This window comes from Entelurus aequoreus, linkage group LG02 (assembly GCF_033978785.1).
Source record: "Entelurus aequoreus isolate RoL-2023_Sb linkage group LG02, RoL_Eaeq_v1.1, whole genome shotgun sequence".
Lineage (NCBI taxonomy): Eukaryota > Metazoa > Chordata > Actinopteri > Syngnathiformes > Syngnathidae > Entelurus > Entelurus aequoreus.
The window spans coordinates 5669850-5679849 of record NC_084732.1 but is presented as its reverse complement, the minus strand read 5'-3'; the positions used below and the strand labels follow the sequence as shown (position 1 = coordinate 5679849).

Below are 10000 nucleotides of genomic sequence, written 5' to 3'. Positions count from 1 at the left end.
CACCACAGACTGTGGATGCTTTTAAAAAAGGCTTAAAAACCCTTCTTTTTGAAAAAAGCCTTCTTTTTTTTTTTTAGATATATGCATACTAGTTCTAGCTATTTGGCTGTTCTAGTATTTATTAGGGATGGTGTTCGGAACCGGTTCTCCCGGTTGTTCGATAAGAAAAGAACCGTTCCATAAGAAAAGAACCGATTCCATGGACTCAAATCCCTTTTTGAGAACCGGTTCTCGTTATCGAGGCCACTATAGTAAAGAAAAAGAGTTGGTTCTTTGGGCCTCCATGGAAATGCCCCCCTCTACCTCAAAGAACTACTCACCCCCAAATCCTCCACACGACACCTCCACTCCGGACAGGCTAAGCTCCTCCAACCTCCGAGGACAAAGCTACGAACGCTGCTCCCAGTCTGTGGAACGCTCTCCCTGACCACCTGAGGGCACCACAGACTGTGGATGCTTTTAAAAAAGGCTTAAAAACCCTTCTTTTTGAAAAAAGCTTTCTTTTTTTTTTTTTTAGATATATGCATACTAGTTCTAGCTATTTGGCTGTTCTAGTTTTTATTAGGGATGGTGTTCGGAACTGGTTGTCCCGGTTGTTCGATAAGAAAAGAACCGTTCCATAAGAAAAGAACCGATTCCATGGACTCAAATCCCTTTTTGACAACCGGTTCTCGTTATCGAGGCCACTATAGTAAAGAAAAAGAGTTGAGTTCTTTATTCGAATCCCGTCCCACAGGAAATGCCCCGTGGCACGTCCCAGGAAATGACGTAGCGCAGTCATTAGGCGGCAGATACAGAAGCAGCAACAACAACGGACCGGAAAAAAACGCCTCGAGGCATGGCTTCATTTGACAAAAAAATACGACGAGGGAACGGCTATCTGCAATTAATTGCCAGGCTTCGCTCTCATGTAAGGTGGGGAAGTACAACAAGCATGACGAAACATGTTCAGGCTGTACATAACCTGGAGGTTAGAGAAAGGTGTCGTGGAGTCATTCCTGGAGGAGGCCACACTGATGGACCCCAGAAGGATGTTCCAATAGCAGCAGAAGTGCACTTTTTGGAGAGCTGTATTATTTTCAGTTTTGTGCCCAAGGGACTGATTTTATTTAACACTATATTATTATTTATACACCTATAGTGATCACAGAGACAGGTTGTTTTTGTGTTACCGTATATATTTGTTTTTCTGAAAAATCCCACTCAATACACTTTGGGTAACAACAGTCAATATTTTTATTTTTATTTTTTTCTTATAAAATAAAAGTGAGCTTTTGTTAAACCAAATATTGTGTGTTTTTTCCATATACAACAACCTATCTGGATTCGATAAGAGAATCGTTAAGGAATCGGCTCGATAAGGATTCGATAATGGGCTCGAACTCGATAATTTCTTATCAAACATCATCCCTAGTTTTTATTTGTATTTATTTTTCATTATCTTTTTATCATTATTTTTTTTTTATACACTGTAGCATTTTGAGGTTGTTTACTCAATGTAAAGTGCTTTTTACAAATAAAATATATTATTTATTATTATTATTATTATTCAATAAATAGTTTTTTTCTGTAAGCGGAAGTATGGAAGCAAGGTTGGTTAAAGTAAAATAATAGTGGGAGTGTTGCGTTCAAATGTCTATTAAGTACATCAATAGTAAGGATGGTGTGTTCAAGTGTTTACCACGTAAAATAATAGTGGGAGTGTTGCGTTCAAATGTCTATTAAGTACATCAATAGTAAGGATGGTGTGTTCAAGTGTTTACCACGTAAAATAATAGTGGGAGTGTTGCGTTCAAATGTCTATTAAGTACATCAATAGTAAGAATGTTGTGTTCAAGTGTTTACCAAGTAAAACAATAACGAGAGTGTTGCGTTCAAATGTCTATTAAGTACATCAATAGTAAGAATGTTGTGTTCAAGTGTTTACCAAGTAAAATAATAGTGGGAGTGTTGCGTTCAAATGTCTATTAAGTACATCAATAGTAAGAATGTTGTGTTCAAATGTTTACCAAGTAAAACATAAACAGGAGTGTTGCGTTCAAATGTCTATTAAGTACATCAATAGTAAGAATGTTGCGTTCAAGTGTTTACCAAGTAAAACATTAACGAGATTGTTGCGTTCAAATGTCTATTAAGTACATCAATAGTAAGAATGTTGTGTTCAAGTGTTTACCAAGTAAAACATTAACGAGAGTGTTGCGTTCAAATGTCTATTAAGTACATCAATAGTAAGGATGGTGTGTTCAAGTGTTTACCAAGTAAAACATTAACGAGAGTGTTGCGTTCAAATGTCTATTAAGTACATCAATAGTAAGAATGTTGCGTTCATGTGTTTACCAAGTAAAACATAAACAGGAGTGTTGCGTTCAAATGTCTATTAAGTACATCAATAGTAAGAATGTTGCGTTCAAGTGTTTACCAAGTAAAACATTAACGAGATTGTTGCGTTCAAATGTCTATTAAGTACATCAATAGTAAGAATGTTGTGTTCAAGTGTTTACCAAGTAAAACATTAACAGGAGTGTTGCGTTCAAATGTCTACTAAGTACATCAATAGTGTTTACCAAGGAAAATAATAGTGTTGCATTCAAATGTCTACTAAGTACATTAAAAGTAAGAATGTTGTGTTCAAATGTTTACCAGGTAAAACATAAACGAGAGTGTTGCGTTCAAATGTCTAAGTAGATCAATAGTAAGAATGTTGCGTTCAAGTGTTTACCAAGTAAAACATTAACGAGATTGTTGCGTTCAAATGTCTATTAAGTACATCAATAGTAAGAATGTTGTGTTCAAATGTTTACCAGGTAAAACATAAACGAGAGTGTTGCATTCAAATGTCTACTAAGTAGATCAATAGTAAGAATGTTGCGTTCAAGTGTTTACCAAGTAAAACATTAACGAGATTGTTGCGTTCAAATGTCTATTAAGTACATCAAGAGTAAGGATGGTGTGTTCAAGTGTTTACCAAGTAAAACATAAACAGGAGTGTTGCGTTCAAATGTCTATTAAGTACATCAATAGTAAGGATGGTGTGTTCAAGTGTTTACCACGTAAAATAATAGTGGGAGTGTTGCGTTCAAATGTCTATTAAGTACATCAATAGTAAGGATGGTGTGTTCAAGTGTTTACCACGTAAAATAATAGTGGGAGTGTTGCGTTCAAATGTCTATTAAGTACATCAATAGTAAGAATGTTGTGTTCAAGTGTTTACCAAGTAAAACAATAACGAGAGTGTTGCGTTCAAATGTCTATTAAGTACATCAATAGTAAGAATGTTGTGTTCAAGTGTTTACCAAGTAAAATAATAGTGGGAGTGTTGCGTTCAAATGTCTATTAAGTACATCAATAGTAAGAATGTTGTGTTCAAATGTTTACCAAGTAAAACATAAACAGGAGTGTTGCGTTCAAATGTCTATTAAGTACATCAATAGTAAGAATGTTGCGTTCAAGTGTTTACCAAGTAAAACATTAACGAGATTGTTGCGTTCAAATGTCTATTAAGTACATCAATAGTAAGAATGTTGTGTTCAAGTGTTTACCAAGTAAAACATTAACGAGAGTGTTGCGTTCAAATGTCTATTAAGTACATCAATAGTAAGGATGGTGTGTTCAAGTGTTTACCAAGTAAAACATTAACGAGAGTGTTGCGTTCAAATGTCTATTAAGTACATCAATAGTAAGAATGTTGTGTTCATGTGTTTACCAAGTAAAACATAAACAGGAGTGTTGCGTTCAAATGTCTATTAAGTACATCAATAGTAAGAATGTTGCGTTCAAGTGTTTACCAAGTAAAACATTAACGAGATTGTTGCGTTCAAATGTCTATTAAGTACATCAATAGTAAGAATGTTGTGTTCAAGTGTTTACCAAGTAAAACATTAACAGGAGTGTTGCGTTCAAATGTCTACTAAGTACATCAATAGTGTTTACCAAGGAAAATAATAGTGTTGCATTCAAATGTCTACTAAGTACATTAAAAGTAAGAATGTTGTGTTCAAATGTTTACCAGGTAAAACATAAACGAGAGTGTTGCGTTCAAATGTCTAAGTAGATCAATAGTAAGAATGTTGCGTTCAAGTGTTTACCAAGTAAAACATTAACGAGATTGTTGCGTTCAAATGTCTATTAAGTACATCAATAGTAAGAATGTTGTGTTCAAATGTTTACCAGGTAAAACATAAACGAGAGTGTTGCATTCAAATGTCTACTAAGTAGATCAATAGTAAGAATGTTGCGTTCAAGTGTTTACCAAGTAAAACATTAACGAGATTGTTGCGTTCAAATGTCTATTAAGTACATCAAGAGTAAGGATGGTGTGTTCAAGTGTTTACCAAGTAAAACATAAACAGGAGTGTTGCGTTCAAATGTCTACTAAGTACATCAATAGTGTTTACCAAGGAAAATAATAGTGTTGCATTCAAATGTTTACTAAGTACATTAAAAGTAAGAATGTTGTGTTCAAATGTTTACCAGGTAAAACATAAACAAGAGTGTTGCGTTCAAATGTCTACTAAGTAGATCAATAGTAAGAATGTTGCGTTCAAGTGTTTGCCAAGTAAAGCATTAACGAGATTGTTGCGTTCAAATGTCTATTAAGTACATCAATAGTAAGAATGTTGTGTTCAAGTGTTTACCAAGTAAAGCATTAACGAGATTGTTGCGTTCAAATGTCTATTAAGTACATCAATAGTAAGAATGTTGTGTTCAAATGTTTACCAAGTAAAACATAAACGAGAGTGTTGCATTCAAATGTCTACTAAGTAGATCAATAGTAAGAATGTTGCGTTCAAGTGTTTACCAAGTAAAACATTAACGAGATTGTTGCGTTCAAATGTCTATTAAGTACATCAATAGTAAGAATGTTGTGTTCAAGTGTTTACCAAGTAAAATAATAGTGGGAGTGTTGCGTTCAAATGTCTATTAAGTACATCAATAGTAAGGATGGTGTGTTCAAGTGTTTACCAAGTAAAATAATAGTGGGAGTGTTGCGTTCAAATGTCTATTAAGTACATCAATAGTAAGGATGGTGTGTTCAAGTGTTTACCAAGTAAAATAATAGTGGGAGTGTTGCGTTCAAATGTCTATTAAGTACATCAATAGTAAGAATGTTGCGTTCAAGTGTTTACCAAGTAAAATAATAGTGGGAGTGTTGCGTTCAAATGTCTATTAAGTACATCAATAGTAAGAATGTTGCGTTCAAGTGTTTACCAAGTAAAATAATAGTGGGAGTGTTGCGTTCAAATGTCTATTAAGTACATCAATAGTAAGAATGTGGTGTTCAAGTGTTTACCAAGTAAAACATAAACAGGAGTTTTGCGTTCAAATGTCTATTAAGTACATCAATAGTAAGAATGTTGCGTTCAAGTGTTTACCAAGTAAAACAAACAGGAGTGTTGCGTTCAAATGTCTATTAAGTACATCAACAGTAAGAATGTTGTGTTCAAGTGTTTACCAAGTAAAATAATAGTGGGAGTGTTGCGTTCAAATGTCTATTAAGTACATCAATAGTAAGAATGTTGTGTTCAAGTGTTTACTAAGTAAAACATTAACAAGATTGTTGCGTTCAAATGTCTATTAAGTACATCAATAGTAAAAATGTTGCGTTCAAGTGTTTACCAAGTAAAACAAACGAGTGTTGCGTTCAAATGTCGACTAAGTACATCAATAGTAAGAATGTTGTGTTCAAGTGTTTACCAAGTAAAATAATAGTGGGAGTGTTGCGTTCAAATGTCTATTAAGTACATCAATAGTAAGAATGTTGTGTTCAAGTGTTTACCAAGTAAAACATAAACAGGAGTGTTGCGTTCAAATGTCTATTAAGTACATCAATAGTAAAAATGTTGCGTTCAAGTGTTTACCAAGTAAAACAAACAAGTGTTGCGTTCAAATGTCGACTAAGTACATCAATAGTAAGAATGTTGTGTTTAAGTGTTTACCAAGTAAAATAATAGTGGGAGTGTTGCGTTCAAATGTCTATTAAGTACATCAATAGTAAGGATGGTGTGTTCAAGTGTTTACCAAGTAAAACATAAACAGGAGTGTTGCGTTCAAATGTCTACTAAGTACATCAATAGTAAGAATGTTGTGTTCAAGTGTTTACCAAGTAAAATAATAGTGGGAGTGTTGCGTTCAAATGTCTATTAAGTACATTAAAAGTAAGAATGTTGTGTTCAAGTGTTTACCAAGTAAAATAATGTTGCATTCAAATGTCTACTAAGTACATTAAAAGTAAGAATGTTGTGTTCAAGTGTTTACCAAGTAAAACATTCACGAGATTGTTGCGTTCAAATGTCTATTAAGTACATCAATAGTAAGAATGTTGCGTTCAAGTGTTTACCAAGTAAAACAAACAGGAGTGTTGCGTTCAAATGTCTATTAAGTACATCAATAGTAAGAATGTTGCGTTCAAGTGTTTACCAAGTAAAACAAACAGGAGTGTTGCGTTCAAATGTCTATTAAGTACATCAACAGTAAGAATGTTGTGTTCAAGTGTTTACCAAGTAAAATAATAGTGGGAGTGTTGCGTTCAAATGTCTATTAAGTACATCAATAGTAAGAATGTTGTGTTCAAGTGTTTACTAAGTAAAACATTAACAAGATTGTTGCGTTCAAATGTCTATTAAGTACATCAATAGTAAGAATGTTGTGTTCAAGTGTTTACCAAGTAAAATAATAGTGGGAGTGTTGCGTTCAAATGTCTATTAAGTACATCAATAGTAAGAATGTTGTGTTCAAGTGTTTACCAAGTAAAACATAAACAGGAGTGTTGCGTTCAAATGTCTATTAAGTACATCAATAGTAAAAATGTTGCGTTCAAGTGTTTACCAAGTAAAACAAACAAGTGTTGCGTTCAAATGTCGACTAAGTACATCAATAGTAAGAATGTTGTGTTTAAGTGTTTACCAAGTAAAATAATAGTGGGAGTGTTGCGTTCAAATGTCTATTAAGTACATCAATAGTAAGGATGGTGTGTTCAAGTGTTTACCAAGTAAAACATAAACAGGAGTGTTGCGTTCAAATGTCTACTAAGTACATCAATAGTAAGAATGTTGTGTTCAAGTGTTTACCAAGTAAAATAATAGTGGGAGTGTTGCGTTCAAATGTCTATTAAGTACATTAAAAGTAAGAATGTTGTGTTCAAGTGTTTACCAAGTAAAATAATGTTGCATTCAAATGTCTACTAAGTACATTAAAAGTAAGAATGTTGTGTTCAAGTGTTTACCAAGTAAAACATTCACGAGATTGTTGCGTTCAAATGTCTATTAAGTACATCAATAGGAAAAATGTAGCGTTCAAGTGTTTATTTACCAAGTAAAATATAAACGAGAGGTGTGATGTTCATGCACGGTTCATTTTATGCACCAGTAAAAAAACATGGTAACACTTTAGTATGGGGAACATATTCACCATTAATTAGTTGCTTATTAACATGCAAATTAGTAACATATTGGCTCTTAACTAGTCATTATTAAGTAATTATTATTGCCTTATTCGGCATGGCCTTATTATAACCCTAACCCTCTAACCCTGACCCTAACAAATAACACTAAATTAAGTCTTTATTACTTAGAATATGTTCCCCGAGTGTCCAAATAACTCTAAATTAAGTCTTTATTACTTAGAATATGTTCCCCGAGTGTCCAAATAACTCTAAATTAAGTCTTTATTACTTAGAATATGTTCCCCTAGTGTCCAAATAACTCTAAATAAAGTCTTTATTACTTAGAATATGATCCTCGAGTGTCCAAATAACTCTAAATAAAGTCTTTATTACTTAGAATATGTTCCCCGAGTGTCCAAATAACTCTAAATTAAGTCTTTATTACTTAGAATATGTTCCCAGAGTGTCCAAATAACTCTAAATTAAGTCTTTATTACTTAGAATATGTTCCCCTAGTGTCCAAATAACTCTAAATAAAGTCTTTATTACTTAGAATATGATCCTCGAGTGTCCAAATAACTCTAAATTAAGTCTTTGTTACTTAGAATATGTTCCCCTAGTGTAATTAAGTCTTTATTACTTAGAATATGTTCCCCGAGTGTCCAAATAACTCTAAATTAAGTCTTTGTTACTTAGAATATGTTCCCCGAGTGTCCAAATAACTCTAAATTAAGTCTTTATTACTTAGAATATGTTCCCCTAGTGTCCAAATAACTCTAAATTAAGTCTTTATTACTTAGAATATGTTCCCCTAGTGTCCAAATAACTCTAAATTAAGTCTTTATTACTTAGAATATGTTCCCCTAGTGTCCAAATAACTCTAAATTAAGTCTTTGTTACTTAGAATATGATCCTTGAGTGTCCAAATAACTCTAAATTAAGTCTTTATTACTTAGAATATGATCCTCGAGTGTCCAAATAACTCTAAATTAAGTCTTTGTTACTTAGACTATGTTCCCCTAATGTCCAAATAACTCTAAATTAAGTCTTTATTACTTAGAATATGATCCCCGAGTGTCCAAATAACTCTAAATTACGTCTTTATTACTTAGAATATGATCCCCTAGTGTCCAAATAACTCTAAATTAAGTCTTTATTACTTAGAATATGTTCCCCTAGTGTCCAAATAACTCTAAATTAAGTCTTTATTACTTAGAATATGTTCCCCTAGTGTCCAAATAACTCTAAATTAAGTCTTTATTACTTAGAATATGTTCCCCTAGTGTCCAAATAACTCTAAATTAAGTCTTTATTACTTAGAATATGATCCTTGAGTGTCCAAATAACTCTAAATTAAGTCTTTATTACTTAGAATATGTTCACCGAGTGTCCAAATAACTCTAAATTAAGTCTTTATTACTTAGAATATGATCCCAGAGTGTCCAAATAACTCTAAATTAAGTCTTTATTACATAGAATATGTTCCCCTAGTGTCCAAATAACTCTAAATTAAGTCTTTATTACTTAGAATATGTTCCCCGAGTGTCCAAATAACTCTAAATTAAGTCTTTGTTACTTAGAATATGTTCCCCTAGTGTCCAAATAACTCTATATTAAGTCTTTATTACTTAGAATATGTTCCCCTAGTGTCCAAATAACTCTAAATTAAGTCTTTATTACTTAGAATATGTTCCCCTAGTGTCCAAATAACTCTAAATTAAGTCTTTGTTACTTAGAATATGTTCCCCTAGTGTCCAAATAACTCTAAATTAAGTCTTTATTACTTAGAATATGTTCCCCTATTGTCCAAATAACTCTAAATTAAGTCTTTGTTACTTAGAATATGATCCCTGAGGTTCCAGATAACTCTAAATTAAGTCTTTATTACTTAGAATATGTTCCCCTAGTGTCCAAATAACTCTAAATTAAGTCTTTATTACTTAGAATATGATCCCCGAGTGTCCAAATAACTCTAAATTAAGTCTTTATTACTTAGAATATGTTCCCCTAGTGTCCAAATAACTCTAAATTAAGTCTTTATTACTTAGAATATGTTCCCCGAGTGTCCAAATAACTCTAAATTAAGTCTTTATTACTTAGAATATGTTCCCCTAGTGTCCAAATAACTCTAAATTAAGTCTTTATTACTTAGAATATGTTCCCCGAGTGTCCAAATAACTCTAAATTAAGTCTTTATTACTTAGAATATGTTCCCCGAGTGTCCAAATAACTCTAAATTAAGTCTTTGTTACTTAGAATATGTTCCCCTAGTGTCCAAATAACTCTAAATTAAGTCTTTGGTACTTAGAATATGTTCCCCGAGTGTCCAAATAACTCTGAATTAAGTCTTTGTTACATAGAATATGTTCCCCTAGTGTCCAAATAACTCTAAATTAAGTCTTTGTTACTTAGAATATGTTCCCCTAGTATCCAAATAACTCTAAATTAAGTCTTTATTACTTAGAATATGTTCCTCGAGTGTCCAAATAACTCTAAATTAAGTCTTTATTACTTAGAATATGATCCCCGAGTGTCCAAATAACTCTAAATTAAGTCTTTGTTACTTAGAATATGTTCCCCTAGTGTCCAAATAACTCTAAATTAAGTCTTTATTACTTA

The 10000-nt window shown here is 32.7% G+C and overlaps 1 protein-coding gene across 3 annotated transcripts in view; it reads right to left on the bottom strand.

Moving 5' to 3' along the window:
• The window catches only part of adgrg1 (adhesion G protein-coupled receptor G1), an 81749-nt gene that overhangs the window by 27493 nt on the left and 44256 nt on the right, over positions 1-10000 (bottom strand). The gene's annotated exons all lie outside the window — the stretch shown is intronic.